The 18,099-nt window shown below is 39.4% G+C and overlaps 1 pseudogene; it reads left to right on the forward strand.

The window, feature by feature from the left end:
• The first annotated feature begins 1,658 nt into the window (after positions 1-1,658).
• LOC131824130 (small ribosomal subunit protein uS12-like) lies at positions 1,659-11,607 on the forward strand (annotated as a pseudogene).
• The last annotated feature ends 6,492 nt before the right edge of the window (positions 11,608-18,099 follow it).

The following is an 18,099-nucleotide window of genomic DNA, read 5'->3' on the forward strand; positions in this document are numbered from 1 at the left end:
AAAAGCAGTTTCTATGTAGTTGAGTTAGTCCATGTTTGTAACTGTTGAGGTGCTATTACAATACAGATTTGGGGAAAATCAATTGGACAATGTTGTATATGATGGTTAAGGAGTGAGTCATAGACAGGAGGCAAGAGGTCAGTAAAGAACAAATTGAAGTAGCCTAAGTGGGAAGGGAGAACAGTCAAAACCAGAGAAAAAACCATTTATATTAATATAATAATAATGATGACAATAATTAGTTCAAGAACCATTACAAGGACAAATGAACAGGTGTTGGTGGCTGGGTACCAGGAAGAGAGAAAGGAGGACATCAGTGAACTTCTGGGGTTCAGGTGTTTAGTGTAGAAGGTAATATACATTACCTAAGACAGGTAACGAGAGAACTGACTGAAGCTTCTATAAAATGAGATCACCACAGATCTTATATTTGGCACCATTTCTGTTTTAACAACTGCCTTAGGTGGAATTCCCTGAAATAGACTCTGAGGTGGAGATGTGCCAGCAGGAAGTTAATGTTTCTCCATCAACGCCCCTGGAAGAGAGAAGGAAGTAGAACAGAGAAAGGAAAAACGTGAAGAGTTGATACATTCTCGAAAGACAGGAGGCCTCCCCTGGTCCCTCAGGAAGCTCGAAGTTCCAATGCCCTTCAGAATTGTTCTCGCTCTGAAGTAACAGGATTTGACCTTTATCCCCTCCCCTCCTGACCAGGCCTTAAAAAAACGGGACCGGAAGCCTAGGACTCCAGAGGAGGGAGGAGTGGAGGAAGGCTGGGGTTGGGGCGGTGGTGACTTTGGACAAGACAGCGCTGTTCAGCTGAAGGCAGTTATTGAAGTGCTGACTCAGCTCTGAGCAGTCAACAGCCAACATTTCCAGCCTCGGTGATGAAGAGGGTCACAGCATGCACCCCAGTCCTTTGCATGTGCCACTCAGGTCCCCTCGTGTCCTATAATAAATTCCAGGTCCAGCTCTTGCAGGATTCTGTTTGATCTCTTTCCTGGGGAAACTGACAGAGGACAATGAGTGGGACAAACTGCAACCCTGCTAATGCAAGTGGTCTAAAAGCCACAAATGAGCATCATCCCTTCCTTAACGACAGTTCCAGATTCGCTGATTTCTCTGCTATCCCCTGAGTCAGGGAACTTGCGAGCAGAGTGACCCAGACCTCACTGCCGAGAGGTCTAAGTCCCGGTCACCATGGCCTCAGGCCACATGTGCTGCCCTTGTCCGCGTATTCTTGGCTGTCCCCACTGTAGTGGTTCCTACTTACCAAAAGCACTAATACGTTGTGCAGATTACCAAATATGTCCACTGGAATTACACGTCTAGGGACGGAGGAAGTAATTTCTAGGAGGTTGTAACGATGTTTAGGTGCTAGATCAGCTGTGTCAACTCGGACCTCACATGGGACACATCTTGAAATCCCATATTGCTTCTTTTCTGACATACAGCTGTCCAAATAAATCCAAATAAACAGGTCACTTTGGGGAAGAATTGGGTGTCCTTATTGTATGTGCTTGTCAGGGAATTGCTGGGGTTTCAATTCCAGGAGTTTCAACTTCTTCTTCAGGAAATAGGGGTTAGGTAGGAAATTGGCTTGGTTCTGAAAACTGAGTGGAGGACTGTGACTTTTTATTGGGGAACTGCTCCAGTGGGGCATGGCTTGGGGTGAGGGCAATGCCTACAGAAGAAATCAACCAATAGCTGTCAACCCCAGCATGTGGGGAATGAGCACCCTGGACTCAGAATGTGCTCCCAGGTATTATATCCTTTTTTTTTTTTTTTAAAAACATTTTATTTATTTGAAAGGGAGGGGGAGAAAGAGACTGTGTGCACAAGAACAGGGGGATGGAGAAGCAGACTCCCCGCTGAGGAGGGAAGCCAATGCAGGGAATCGATCCCAGGACCCCGGGATCATGATCTGAGCCAAAGGCAGATGCCTGACCGACAGAGCCACCCAGTCACCCCTGGCATCCTTTTAATAACCAGTTCTTTTAAGATGAGTGTGGAAAGACCGAACTGAGAAATATGCTTTGTTGAAAAGGAGAAAAATCTAAGAATGTTTGAAATTCTAAATAATCAGAGTTCCTGTGGGTCTTAACTCTTCCTCAGTCTCAAAGGATAAACTTGCAATATAGTGTTCTCAGGCTTGTGTGGAATAATTCTGGTACACCAAACACAAATCTAACTAATATATTGTGTACCTATAATTAAACAAAGGAAGTGTTACAAGTGAAAATAGTTTTTGCTAGGGTCTCATGTATTTGTTGTAGGTGGAGAGAATAGCTGGAAAATCCTGACCGGACTCATTGAAAATGGCATAAGAATAACTCCCCGCAGGGCAGGATCAGCTCTGTAAACTTTTGTGTGCCCTAGACTGCTTCCCTTATGATCCCAGGTATGATGAAAAACAACCAGGTCATGAGAAAACTGTTTTGTTTTGTTTTTTAATCCATTCTCCAAATGTGAAAGGGCTCAATTGAAGAAAAGGTCCAAAATAATGTATTATTGTGTATAGCACCATAACAGATGGTCTCTTACAGTTCCCGTGAGGGCAAAGAGTACTTTACTGCTTAAGTTACAGAAATACTGGTGCGTGCTTTGAGAGCCCAAGTTCAAGGCCACTCTTGGTTCAAAGCCCTGAAAGGTGTTGCTTTAGTTCTTCACGACAATCAGCTCAAACTTCTGTGCATTCCAATCCTTCCATCCATCAACATTTGAATCCTTGGAGAGAGTAGAGTGTTGTCAATTCAAAACAACTTTTTCTCATGGCTCACAGACTGGTATATGCTGTGTTTCCCTTTAAGAAGCAGAGAAAGTCACAATAAATCCGGGGAAATGTTGATATAAACTAGGGATTTCCAGCCTCAGAGGTGGAACTAGAAGAGCCGCGAACAAGGTTGTTTTGGAAGGAAAGTATTTCTGGAATTCAAGGACTGCCATTATGAGTTGGTTTATCTTTATTACTCTGAGTTTACTGAGCATTACAACAAATTACATAGTTTATAATAAATCTTTTATGACAGCCTTACAATGTGTCTTTTCTATACTTTAGCTCAGGCAGGAAAAATAAACAAAATAAATTCCCTCTTTTAAAAATTCAGGACTAGACCAAGCAGACAAACAAAATGTGCTTAAAACAAGCAAACAGAAATGACCTCTAAACACAAGGTGTCTTTCTATTTAATTGCATTTAAAAGTTCTTTAACTTTGACAAGTACCTTTCCCCCAACACCTTTGTTTATCTCACCCATCACTGGAACCCCATCTTCACAAGATTTGCACTTAGTATTTATAAAGCAGCTTAAAAATTCAATTATCCTATCTGTATCATTTAAAGAGAAAGATTTTATTACATCATAGTTGATCATTACTATATTATACAATAAAGATATGAGCAGGTCCCTTATATAGGCTGCTTGGGTTCATCATTGGTGTGACGAGATGAAATGAAGTCTGGGAAGACTTACCTTAAAAGAACTACTGCAGGGGTGCTTGGGTAGCTCAGTCGGTTAAGCATCTGCATTCAGTTCTGGTCATGATCTCAGGGTCCAGGGATTGAGCCTGCATTCGCTCCCTGCTCAGCGGGGAGCCTGCATTTCTCTCTCCTCCTTGCTTGTGCTGTCTTTCACCATCTCTGTCTCTCTTTCTGTCAAATAAATAAATTAAATCTTTAAAAAAAAAAAAAAGAAAGAAAAACCTACTGCCAATAAAACAGACTGCCTGGAGAACCCTACAGACTTAGATGGATTTATATCATAAAGGTGGTAGAATTATAGTTAATTATTTTTAACAGAGGGCCTTCAATTAAGGGCAATACCATGTTAATGTGGGGAAAAAACAACAACACACAAAACACTGACTATTGCTGGCCACAGAACAAGCAGTCTCCTTACCTTGTATAAGGTAAGAGTCATCGAGGTCACATGTTAACAGATTGCCAGAGCCATGCCCTGGAGATTTGTGATCAGATCTGAGCAGGTTCTGAAATCTGTGTTTAACAAGTCTCTCTGGGATTTGATGTGACTGGGCAAGCAAGGGCATTTCCCGTGCTTCTACTGGAGCCCAATGTAGCATTTTTAAGAAACCTCCTTTCCTGCTGAACTGTACTCCAAAAATAACAGAGTTCACAGGGAAAAAAGTAGGATTAGAGAAGGGCATACAAATCCTCTGTAATGTAACCACAATGCTAACAAAAACACTAACAATTCTAATTAAGCAAATAAATAAAAAGCTACACGAGTCAAAACACACACACACACACTACAGTAAATACAGGATTCTACCGTTAAAAAAAGTGAAAGCTAGCTTAAAGTGTGAGGAAACAGTAGACTGTCCAATCACAGAGATGAGGACCAAATCCATAAAATGATGTCAGAGAACCAAGTCATACACACTTCGAAGACAGGGTATGTGGCTAGGATGATGCCAGAGGAAGCCCAGGAGGAGAATGATTGCACCCCATGCCCAGCACTGCATTCTGTGGCTTGCTGCCTCTCACCGTGGTCCTGTCCTCTGTGCTCAATTTTTGTTATTTGTTGACCACTGTGGTGACACTGCTCATGACTGGACTACATTCTACATCATAATGATCTCTTTCCCCAATTTAGCAATGGCTTTGGGATACTGTGTCTTCTGGAAACACGTTTTAGAAGTAAAGGACTTAGATGGGGTATGCTCATGGTTGCAGGAATGCAAGTTAAATTAGTCTTTCAGAGGGCATGTTTAAATAAGGATAAAGAGACTTGAAATAGTCATATTTTCTAATTCAGTGACACCCCCAAGACTGCTGCTGGCACCACTGCCACTGTCCACAAGGGGAACTAGCTGCCTCCCTTCTCAGCACATAAATTCTGCATAGCCCGTCTTCTTCAGCGTGCCATCCTTCTATTCAAGGTCTAAGAGAGCCCATGCGCTAGCAAAGAAGGCTGGGAAATCAGATATAGCCCACATCTTTCAGCTTCTATGGTGTATGTGTGTAGGGGGGAGTCCCTCAACATAAGGAGGGGATTCACATGCTGAAAGGAAAAAGAAATGCTGTATCCTTTAAAGATACCAATTCTATAGAAGTAAAATTTGGAATTTTATCAGGTAACTTGTTAATTAAATATGATATGCTCATATACTCATAGGATGGGATTCATATACCATCATTTAAAATCTGTTTTTCAGGGGCACCTGGGTGGCATAGTCAGTTAAAGTGACTGACTCTTGGTTTTGGCTCAGGTCTGTTCTCAGGGTGCTGAGATGGAGCCCTGTCAGGCTGTGTGCTCAGCCCTGGAGTCCACTTGAGTTTCTCTCCCTCTCGCTCTGCCTCTTTTCCCTCCCTGCTTATGCATGCTCACTCAATCTCTCTATAATAAATAAATCTTTAAAATAAAATCTTTCATAGCCAATTTAACAACTTGGGAAATTCTTTTCTGTATTTCCTCTTATTTTATCTTTATTTACTTTACAATTAATAAAGAAAAAAGACTAGAAGAGTACAAACCAAAGTATTACTCTGATTTATGCAATTATAGGTCATTTTTATTTTCTTTTTTATACTTTTCCAGGTTTTCCAAATATTCCAATAAGTGGGTTTTTTTTAAGTCAAGTTCATGTGAACCCCCTAGATTGTATTACACAACTAAAAATAAAATGTACTTAGATAAATATAAGCATAACCATTCAGAATTTCTTTATAAAATGGTAGTTACAAAATGTACAATAAAATTATGTTTCTTTCATTGCATATGTACTGTAAGTGATCATTCCAATTAATCATTCCTAACAAACTCATGTCTCATCAATTGTTCTCATGGGTTAGGACATGTTTCAAGCCCAGTTCTTTAAGCGTGGAGTTGCCAGCTACAAAGATCACAAGTGTTTTCATCTTTTCCTGGGCAAACACCTGAGGCTTAGGGTAAAAGCTGAGCTGACATTTTAAAGGTCTGATTAGGAGTTACTCAGTTATTACTGCCTAATAAAAATTATTGCAATAGGAAGTATCTTTGAAGGCTTCTGTGTTAGACACTGTACTAGATAATTTTATGTGTGTTACTTCTTAATCCTTTTAATCCAATCCAAATATAATTTCTCCATTTTGCTAAGAGGTACACCTTGAAGAGATATCTCACTTGTTCAAAGTCTCATAGCCATTAAGTGGTAGAAGCCAAACGCAAACCTGTCAGTTTGGGGTTCAAGGCTCCAAGCCAACATGAGCCATTAAACACTCAAGTCAAGTTAGATTAAACATTCAAGTCAAGTTAGATTAAGGTTCAAACACAGAGGGGACCAAGTTCTGCGGTCAGGGTCTCCAGCGACAGTGGAGCCTCAAGTTCAATATTGGTTGAAGACAGGAGGCATCAAAGCAGGTTAGCATCAGCAACAAGACCTCCATGGCAATGCATGGACACATGGGCATGTTCACCGCTGTCTGTGGGCTGGTGGAGAGGTGGGGTGAAGCCCCGGGGAAGTCAGGCTGGCTGAGGGACAGACACATGGCAGTGAGTAGATCACAGTCTCTACCAAAGTTGGTATTTTTCACCACCCCCATTCCAGTCTGTGAGAGAATTTAAGTCGATATTGAAGATCCAGGGACCTGGGATGAACTATAGGAACTATAGTTCATATAACTATACACTTATATGTGTATAAGATGTACACATCCTGTTACAAAACAAGGCAGTGCGAATCCATGCTTTATCACCAATTAACTGTGTGGTCTTGGCTAAGTTTCTTGTGCTTAGTTTCCTTGTCACTAAAATGCAAGACTGCACTTCATAGAGTTATTATGAGGATTTAACAACTTAATGTATAGGGAGAGCCATACACAGCACAAACTTAGTAATCTTTATTACTTGTTTTTCAGCATGTCCTTGCAACCTAATGGACACCGGCCACACACACAGAGGGAATTAGTGAGAAAGGATATAGTCTAAAGCTCATGAAGTCACCAAGGGGCTAAATTCCCTCCAAGTTCCCTCAACACCAGGTGCGAACACAACAGACTGTTTTAGGATCCCACTCACCAAATATCCTGCCAGCCATGCTCTCATGGGTTCAAGGACTTGGCAGGAAGGAGCCCACAGGTGGCAGACCTTTAGAACTTTGTGCTGAGTAGACCAGAGATTGACAGTCTCCAAGCAATAGACCAGTGTCTTGACTTTGATTTAAGGCAATATTCTAGAATGCATTATCAAAGTAACTGTTACCATTTGGATGGGGAAGAAGTGAGCACTAATACTGAGCTGACATTCATTACTATTCATTCATAACAGACTAACAATGTATTTCTTTGACTGGCTCTTCAGTCCCTAAGTTTAAGAAGGGAAATAGGATAAATGACTTCAAATATTTGAAACACTGGTGTGGGGGGGTGTAAAAATTACATTTGTCCAACACGACCTTAAGATCCAAGATATCAAAGCTACTAAAAAACAGATCTCATTTCAAACATAACAAAAAACTTTCTAACGGTGTGAGCCAGAAGGGGCAGACTGCCTACCAGTGGGTCAGATTCAGTTCTTGTGCAATCTTTTGTTTGGGTCACAAATAGGCATAGCATGTGCTGCTGCATATGTCCGCTGTACTTGCACAATTGGTGCAGCTATGCAAAGTGACCCAGAAACTTTCACATGAAAATCCAGATTCCTGTCTTTTTGGGAGAAGTCCCACGATATGCAGCAAGGACAGCATTCCCATAGAGGAGCAGCATGCCGTCCCTGAATGGACTGCTCTCCCCATACGTGGGTGTGTGTGTTAGGGCAGACACCCATTCCCACATGATGCATGCCTAGTTTATATCGCCCACCTGGAAGGCATTTGAGTTATGATCCCAAACGATCTTAATAAATGCAGAGAGAGGTCCTTTTCAGTCACTATGATTCTCTGATTCTTTAATTTCCTGAGTCTAAACATCATTCAACAATCTCCATGGTTTGTTGCCATTAGCAATTTATGAAGTTACCAGGCCCTGTGTGTCCCTCTCAGGAAGCATCTAACACCATTCTTTGGTTTAAGCATATGTCTTACTCTTAACACTTTGGCCAGCAGCTGCAAGGCTGCTCCTCCTCAAATTTCAAAGCAACTTTAAGAATAAGGACAGGAAATTCAAGTACTTCAACAGTACCTCTGGATGCTCTCCTGTGACTGATAAATGGTGTGCTAAAGAGCGAATTGCTACGACTTGTCTATTTTTACAAGACTTGTGCCACATTACTTCAATACATGCTCTGAGAAGACATACTGAATGTTCTGATGTTTAACTACATCAAGACTTTTTCCTTGGACTTTGCAGATTTCATCGGTTTGTTTTCTTGAGAAAATAAAAATCATGAGAAGCATAGAGTTTAATTAACATGTTAAAGCAAGTCATGTTATTATCATAAATGAGAAAAAAAAAAAAACCAGAAATCACGGTAGCGCTGTTCAAATAAAATGGTGGCTGAAAAATAATCATGATAACCAAACCAGAAAACCGAATACCTAGGTAGTGTTTCTGCATGTTAGGTAAAGAAAATAAAGCTGTTTTTGCAAAAGCTAAAACTGTTGGCTACCATTTGAATGCAGGAACATGTAGGAGGTTATGTTTCTAAATATAATGTAAATTAATCCTCTTGGTCATTAGGTATCATGCAGTCTTACTGTCCTCAAAAGCCAGAAACAAGAACATCCTCAGGGAAGTTCCCAGGAGAAATGTTAGTTAGCCTTGGTAAATGTGTCTGCTAAATATTATTAAGTAAAATACTCATTTCTGTGATTAATATACAGTGAGAAAATATATAATAAAATATGTCTTGATAGAATGCAAGCTACCTAATCTTTTAAAAAGTGAAAAAACTTCTAAAATGTTTCCTTGCTTAAAAATATCCAGAAGCACCAAACACCAAAGGTGACCTATGTTGTTTCTATTATTTAAAAAAATAAACTTTAATTCTACTGAAAATTTTTAGAAAAACAGATATATTTGGGGAGACTTGTACGATTTCTGAAATTAAAAAAAAAAAAAGAAATACTTAAAGACCTCTATCTGCTCCTGAAATATTTCCAGTTCCATTTTCCTTTACTTTTCAAATGTTTTATTTATTTATTTGACAGAGAGAGAGCGCGAGCACACAAACAGGGGGAGCGGAAGGGAGAGGGAGAAACAGGCTCTCTGCAGAGCAGGGAACATGATGCGGGGCTCGATCCCAGGGTCCTGGGATCATCACCTGAGCAAAAGGCAGACATTTAACCAACTGAGCCACCCAGGTGCTCCTCCAGCTCCATTTAAAATGAATAAATCCTGCAAGAATATTTGGCTCAAATATCTTTGTTTCAAAAGCATAACTGACATGGTCAGTCCTCTGCAGGTTTAAGTTATTTTAAGTAAAATCAAGCAGACTTAAAAATGACCATAACCTGGACCCTTGTGGCCACCTTTTCTCTCTAGATGTGTGCGAGGTCTACGGGCTCAGAAAGTACGAACACCTGTCTGGTGTCAGGGAACCTGGAGAGCAAAAGGTAGAGTCCTGCGTAGAGACGATTGAGTTAATATTTACCAGGACAAAAATGTGTGAAACTTTGTAGGCAGAAATGACCACGTATGGAGAATTATGGTGAGGAACATTGGGTATTTGGAAAAAATCAATTTCTTGCGCCCAGAATTTAGGTTATAGTGGAATAATATAGTGCTGGGAATAGCCTATCTTTGAAATCGTTTGGGTCTCAATTCGAATTCTGATTCAGGTATTCATAAAATCTTCTTTTAGATTAAAAGAAAATCCTCATGCCAGTAGATCTAGTGTGACAACAATCTGCATGAAAAAATACTTGTTAATCAGGTCCGTTCTGGGCTCTGCATTCTGAGGGAAACATTAGCAAGCCATAGAGATCAATTAAGAGAAACGTTGTTTAATTTGAAGGAAGGGCTGTCTCTGAATATTTGAAGGATTTTCATATAAGAAGTAAGAACAATTATGTGATCATTCTGAGAATGGTAGATTTTGTGAAAGGGCATCTCCTTCAGACCAATAGAACACCTTGTAGCCCTGGGGAACTGCCTTAGAACATTTCACAAACTCAGGAAACAAACTGAGGGTTGCTGGAGCAGAGGGGGATATGAGGCATGGGGAGGCTGAGTGATGGACATTGGGGACGGTATGTGCTGTGGTGAGTGCTGTGAGTTGTGTAAGACTGACAATTCACAGACCTCTTCCCCTTAAACAAGTAATACATTTTATGTTAATTTAAGAAGAAGAAGAAGAAAAAAGAATGTTTCAGGAAGATAGGAGCCCTTTCTCTCCAACAAGACAGGCTGGGGGGCCCACAGCAGAGAGGCTGTGGATGGGATTCTTGCAGTGGGTGCCAGACTCCCTTGGGTTTATCAGATCCTCTCAAACTCTAAGATTCAATCGTTTTATCATTTCAAATGTTAGCTTGCAAAAGTCAAGGCAGTTCTCATTGTTCTGATTCTGGTTGCTCTTATATTCACAACAGTTTTGAAATCTGTTTCGTTATTCTTGCCCTCACCCTTTTCATTGTGTTAAATTTCCTCTTAGGTCTCCTTTTCCCCTCGTCACCCTGTCAAATCTATTGCCCTGGTACCCACAGTGATAAAGAGCAATTCTCCCTTAACAGCCTAACACTGCACCAGAAACAGGTGTTTCTGCCACTACCAACACTTGAAAAGTGGGAAGAAGAACAAGATTCACTATACAGAAGAAAACGGATTTGGAAAAGTAATGACCTCCTGTTTATGACTTCAAGTTAAAAGAGATGAAATTACAATTTCTTAGAATTATAAAGATAAAAATAGTGTGATAGAAATACATAGCGCAAGCCAGGTGCATTAGAGAGCAGCGCTGGTTGGAGGCTCTGCCATTCGCTGCCCACTTCCATCAGCAAGGTTTTTCAGGGCAGAAATTGCTGTCTCCATTCAAATACAGGCACGGAGGTTTAACACAGTTAAACCATTTACTAGTGGTCAAAGAGCCAAGAGAACTGGCTTAGAACTTGTGCTCTGATTCTAAAACCTGTGCTTTTTAGGTTCCACAAACTCTCTCTTAACCCCTCAGCAGAAGCAAAATGGCATTTAGAACAGAAGCCGTGTTTTAAAAATATTTAAGGAAATGATAGGTGGCTCCTTCCTGTGCTGTTTCTCTCTTTTGCTCTGGCCAGTGGCGCCAGGGAGGGACCGGGCAAGTGTCACAGTCTTCCTACTGCCAGGAAACTCCGTAGCCACAGATGAGATCAGAAGTGGCATGATAAATTGTCCAAGAATGCCCATTTGGGTCCAGCCCCAAAGGCCAAGCCTTTTCGAAGGAACTTCCCATACAAAGGAAATCATGCTGGAAAAAGTAAGGGTTGAAGCCAAACAGCCAAATTCTGCTATAGGAAATATGTCGGGGTCCAGCTGATCAAGAATGGCAAAACAATAAGAAAAATTGAAAAATCACAGCATTCATATCCGACGATGGTTGTTTGAATTTTATCAAAGACAATAATGAGGTTCTGGCCCTTGGATTTGGTCACAAAGGTCATGCTGTCAGTGACCTTCCTGGAGTTCATGTTAAGGTTGTCAAAATAGCCAGTGTCTCTTTTTTGGCCTTAAACGAAGGCAAGAAGGAAGGACCAAAAGCATAAGTTTGGATGGTGAACACATGACAAAAATAAATTTTTACATGCCAGGAAAATCGGAAATCAAAAATAAAATCAAACATCTAAGGAAATAACAGTGAGCTGGACATTAAGGTTTGGGCACAAACAGTTTTCAGAGTAAGAGATAAAACATCTCAGTTAGGAGTGGGGAGATGTTGCAAGATCAGTGCAAAAACAGCCTGAAGGAGGCAAATGATATCTCTCCTCGGCGTCACCAAATCCCAGAACAAGTCCCTTCCCTACAACTGAAATTAGCTAGTGAGAGAATTTCAACTACTAATACAGAATTTGTTTTTAAAGCTGTTTAGTGCTTCTTGAATTTCAGTACAATGAATCTATGAGTCTTTTTCCAAAGAAGTATCTAGACATCATACACCATCACTTGGCACAGCGTTAGCATACTAAAAGTAAAAGTAACGTGTGAGACAAGACTGACTGACTGAACAAATTCATGAATGAATGAAGGAAATTACACAAAACCAAATCATGAGAAAAGTCACCAGAAAAGCACATATAACAAAAGATCTCCCTGCACAGAACACTCCATGATTCAATGACCTCAATCACATTTGCCAATTTATAGGATTTCCTGGTTGATAATAATTACTTCATTTCATGGAACATTTCCTCTGTGCCAGGTACAGGGCTAAGTGTTGGATGGATCTTCTTAGTGATTGCCCATGAAAACCCTTTGAGACAGTAGAGCACAGAGATTGAGAGCACAGACTGAAGCCAGACCAGGTGGATCTCGCTCTATATTTACTGAGCATGTCCGCTTGATCAAGATGCTTAATCTCTCTGTGCTCAGTTTTCTAATCTGTAAAATGGGATAAAAGTAGTTCCTATTTTAGGGGATACGGAATTTTTAGATCAGTGCCTGGCATAGAGTATGTCCAAGTGTGTTAGCCATTATCATTCAGATCTCGAGTCACACTGCGCCCAGACTCTAACTCCACCTTCACCGCTAACTAACTATATATGACCGGGCACAAGTAATTTAATCTCTGAGAGACCCAGTTTTGTCATCTGCAAACAAATCTTGTAACAATATGTCCTGAGCTTATTCACAGATTACACAAATTAATGTGTCTGTGCTTAGAAGAGTGTCTGGCATACGAAAACACTTAATAAATGTTGACTGTTACAGTCTCCATTTTATAGATCAGAAAACTGAAGTTCTCACGTGCCCTTTGAGTGTGGTCTAGGGCTCAACTCCAGACAGACTGACTCCCGCAGCCTAGTTCTTTTAAGGTGGTCTCAAAGCAAATGTTGAAATTTTAAAGAAATTCTACCTGGCAATATTTTAAATCATATCCTAATTATTTTGGGAGAAATCTGTATGGGTTGGATTGCCAGTAGTCCTTTTACTAATAATCATTTAAAATGGAGATATTTAAATCTTGAGACAACATCAGAAAATGTTCGGGAATACCAGTTTTATAGTTTTATAGTAGTAACTCTTGGCACAACTGCTCTCAGAGAATCTCAGTCTCACTCTTTGTGTCTAAATTCCAGCTGCTTCCAATTTCTTTAATCATCTGATTTCTGATATTCTTCTCTCTTGCCCTGAAAGACCACAAGCTCACCCACTGCCAAATAGGTTCAGGGGGGGAAGTATGGGTTTTGTAGTTAAACAAACATTGGCAAATTAACCTAACGGTGGACATTATTTTGTAAATATTAAAACAATGTTCTTAATTTCCCCTTGAAGTCCTTCCACCTTTTCTTCAGCAATTTGAGCCCTGAGTTATTGCTGTAGGGAGAGGAAATAGCCTCAAAGACACCATTTACCAGTGCCAAATCTCAGAGCTACTTTCTTGACCTCTGAAAGGGAGAGAGTGGGCTTGAAAGGCAGACTGTCAGGAGAAAGAGAGAAGGCTAAATCACAAAAACCACTTTAAGAATATGGAGAGTCAAGGCTGGTATCCCTGAAGACAAAACTCAGGGTATGAGATAAAGAAGGTTGGAAATCCAGTAGATGAGACACGTGGGTCCTGCTCTCCTGAAGCAAAGCTCTGGACAGGAGAAGCATATTTGATTTCAGAGAATGCCTGAATCATGAAGACTTCATCTTTCTTTGCATGAGGGAAGGAGTGGTAGTAAGAGTAAGAGTTGTGGCACAGTGAGATTAGGCAGTAGAAGGTTCTCAGTTGAGTGGTCCTAAAATGGATATTCCCACCTGACCCCAAAGTGGTGCACAAATTCAGCTCCTTTGGGACCCTAAGGAATCAGGGTGGTGATGGCAGTGCTCAGGGACTGAATGGATGTCACCGATAGCCAATAACCAAAAAGCTACTTAGCTACTTAGCCCTCACCCTGATTTGTAGAGTAGACAACAACCTCAGCCCTCTAAGGATTACAGGGAAGAAAAGCCATAGGTAAACAAGAAGTGTTTCCACAGGGACTGGAAGACAGTCCACAGCCTTGAAAATAAATCTTTGAGGCTATCTCCTTCCCTTCACCACAGCATACCCCTCTCCAATCCCCCCAGAAACCATGTGGAAGAAAAGCAGGTTGAAAAGAAGGAAGCCAAAATACCAAAATTTAGACAAAACAAACAAACAAACAAACAAAACCAGGTTGTCTAAAGACTTAAATATATTGGATTAAACGGAAATTATTGGATTAGAATAAATTGTCCTATTTTTCTACTCAGCGTACATTAGGTACTTACAAAAAAGATTATATAAGAGAGAACATAAACTGCATTTTCTTTTGACATCTATGTATACAGTACACATACATTTATGATCTCCTCACACTAATAGATTTTTTTTAAGCAGCCAATTTTTTACAGAAATTTTGTTAGCACAAAAGTCAACCATACATAAAAGAGTTAATTTATACATAATCTAATATGCTGAATGCTGAGAACACTGAGACTCAGAAGGAATAATAATATATATTAAATGTTAACTACGTGCCATTCCTGAACTAAGCACCAGAAGTGTATTATCTTAATTAAACCTCAGGTAGTAGGTACTAATATTAGTCCGTCTTTATAGATGAAGAAATCAAGGCCTTTGAGGTTAAATAATTTGGCCAAAGTCATTAGATAACACGATTCATTTGAACTTAAGGCTCCTTGGCTCCAGGGCTCTTAAAACTACACAATCCTTAGACTCCAAGAGCAGAGCATCTGCCCGGTAAGTTGGTGTTAGCGCTGCGATATGGAAGAGCTCTAAGAATAGCCTTATAAATGTGAAAGGAATTCACAGAGGTGCTTGTAGGTGGAAAATAAAAATAAAACAGAAGGTAGGAGTGATGTGTAATAATTATCTCAGATTCATTCCAAGAGATACAATTTAGCAAGAATAGACAGTCTCTTTAAAAATAAAAATAAAAATATGGGCGCCTGAGTGGCTCAGTGGGTTAAAGTCTCTGCCTTCAGCTCAGGTCATAATCCCAGGGTTCTGGCATCGAGCCCTACATTGGGCTCTCTGCTCAGCAGGGAGTCTAGATGTTTCCTCCTCTCTTTCTCTCTCTCTCTCTCTCTGCCTGCCTCTCTGCCTACTTGTGATCTCTATCTGTCAAATAAATAAATAAAATCTTTTAAAAAATAAATAAAAAATTTAAAAAATAAAAATAAAAACATGGGGGGGAGCTTTTATCAAACTGAAGGTAGTTCACTGTGGGTAATTTCTTTAAAATAAACTTTTTTCCACAAATGAGAGGCAAGAAAAAAAGGGGGGTGGGTAGGAGGGAGAGAGAAGGGAAGACGAGGAGGAAAGAGGGGAGGGAGGGAGAGAGAGACGAAAGAGAACTTTGCGTAGCAAGGATTCTAAATTCTATGTAACATTTTTCCTTACTTTTCAGCAGCAGTTACTTTGTAGCCATTGGCCATAGTTTCAGAATTGATTTGATACCAGGATTCCTCTACCGGAAACTCAAAGTAATTATTCACTTAAACAGATGAAATTACTCTATGGAACATACACATAAATAGATTTTAAATTAATTATAAAAAACATTTTAATAGAACTGTATGAATATATATTTATCACTTCTAAATTTTCTATTTTTCATTTCCATGTAACTTTATAAGAGTAAACATTTAAAAATATGTGTTGAATGAGTAACTACTGCAAGGCTTGAATTCTGTGTTTCATCCTCATAGTCTAAGATAAATTGGAGAACTATATGCTTTTGACTTCTGGAAATTCTTTTTGTACAGTGGAAAACACATTGTTGTTTCTTTTAGATTAAAACTTGTAACCTATAAGACAATTAAAATTTCATGCTCAGTATTTTTTCTCTTAGTCTGCTTCTATAGAATATCAAAAATGTAGACCAAAAAAAAAGGCAAGTTGAGAATCTAGATCAGTGATTCCAGAAGTGTGGTACACAGACCTCTGGGGACCCCTGAGTCACTTTCAGAAAGGCCATGAAGTCAGAACCATTTTCATACCAATGCTATCATATTAGTGATGTTCCCACAGTATTGGCATTTGCAACTGATAGTACAAAGCAATAGAGGGAGAAACAGTGCTTAAGCTCAACTCAAGGCAATGGTGCCCAACATACACAAAGCATATGTGCAATAAAAATACTACCAATGAGAAACACTAATTCAAAAACACCCAGGCACCCTTACGTTCACTACAGCATTATTTACAACAGGGAAGATATAGAAGCAACCCAAGAATCCATCAATAGGTGAATGAATAAAAATATTATGTGTGTATATACAATGGAATATAACTTGGCCATAAAAGAGTGAGATGTTGCCATTTACAACATGGATGGACCTAGAGGTAAAATGGTAAGTGAAATAAGTTAGAGAAAGACAAATATCATATATTTTCACTCATATATGCACTCAAATCAAAACAAAACAAACAAAAAGCACAATCAGACTAACAAATACATAGAACACACTGATGGTTGCTAGAGGAAACGGGGTTGGGAGCATGGGCAAAAAGCCTGAAGGAGAGAGGGGTATATAAGCCTCCAGTTATGGAATGAGTAAGTCCCAAGAATAAAAGTCACAGCACAGGGCATACAGTCAATGAAACTGTGATAGCATTGTAGGGTGACAGGTGGTAGCTACACTTGCGGTGAGCAAGTGTAGCTTGCTGTACCTCTGTTCTTTTCACAGAACAGAGGTACAGAGAAATTGAATCACTATGCTGTGGGCCTGAAACTAATGTAACTGTATGTCAACTATACTTCAAAAAACAAAATAAAGTAATACTAATGATGAATATCTGAATAGCTGTTTCATTTAATGATGTCTTTCAAAAACAATAGAACTGTTAATTTTATTAAAAGTTAAGTCTTAAGTACACATATTTTTAATTGTCTGTGTGAAAAAAATGGGACATAAACATATACCACTTCTTTATTATTTAAAGGTTTTTTTAAATTTATTAAGATACAATTGACATATAACATACTACTTTCAGGTGTACAACATACTGATTCAACATTTATATAAATAGCGAGATGATCGCAATAAGTCTTAACATCCTTTACTACATATGGCAACAATTTTTTTCTTTGTGATGAGAACTCTTAAGATCTCTGCTTTTAGTGTAGAACAGTGTTGGTCTTGAGGAACACTCACACATCCAGGTTGTGATCCAAACCAGCTGCTCTTTTCACAGAACATCATTTTGCCTGAAAGTTCCCAGAGAGTTCTTATTTTCTTATTACGGTTACTCAGGTTGGGTATCTGACAGACATTTTCTCAATAATGAATAATGGAAGCCTGGTGCTTTAAGGAAAACAACAGATACTATCTGTTGCCAGTGACTGAATTTGAGCTTTCAACAAAAATTAGCAATTTGAACACCTCATACCCAACATTGAGGTTGACAACTTTGTAATACAGAACGGTTTTTCTGACAGGATCTGTGGTGATATAAATGAATGTGATTTCATCATATTATATAATAAAATGTGTAACATTTGGAAAATATGCATAACTCAGTGAACCAATATTTTCCAAATAACTAGCACATGATGTTATAAAACCAAGCATCGTTAAAACAGTCAGTCACATTACAAGATAGACAAAAAGATTCGAATGTAACAGGTGCATTGACACGGCTTCTGAGTCCACATTGGAACTAACCTTTAAAAAACTAACACTTGTCTAGTGTAGGGGTAATATCAAAAAAGATTACTCATAATGACCTTTTAAGGGCTACTAACATACCCTTTTCAAACTATATATCTGTATGTACTTCAACCAAAATAACATATTGCAACAGATTGAATTCAGAAGCAGATATGAAAATTCATCTGTCTTGTACCAAGCACAAAAATTTCAAAAATGTGAAATGAAAAAATGTGAAACAATGTCATTCTCTTTTTTTATTAAAGATTTTATTTATTTATTTGAGAGAGAGAGAATGAGAGAGAGAGAGAGCATGAGAGGAGAGAGGTCAGCAGGAGAAGCAGACTCCCTGCTGAGCAGGGAGCCCGACGTGGGCCTCGATCCCAGGACTCCAGAATCATGACCTGAAGGCAGTT

The sequence above is a fragment of the Mustela lutreola genome, chromosome 1 (assembly GCF_030435805.1).
Source record: "Mustela lutreola isolate mMusLut2 chromosome 1, mMusLut2.pri, whole genome shotgun sequence".
Taxonomy (NCBI): domain Eukaryota; kingdom Metazoa; phylum Chordata; class Mammalia; order Carnivora; family Mustelidae; genus Mustela; species Mustela lutreola.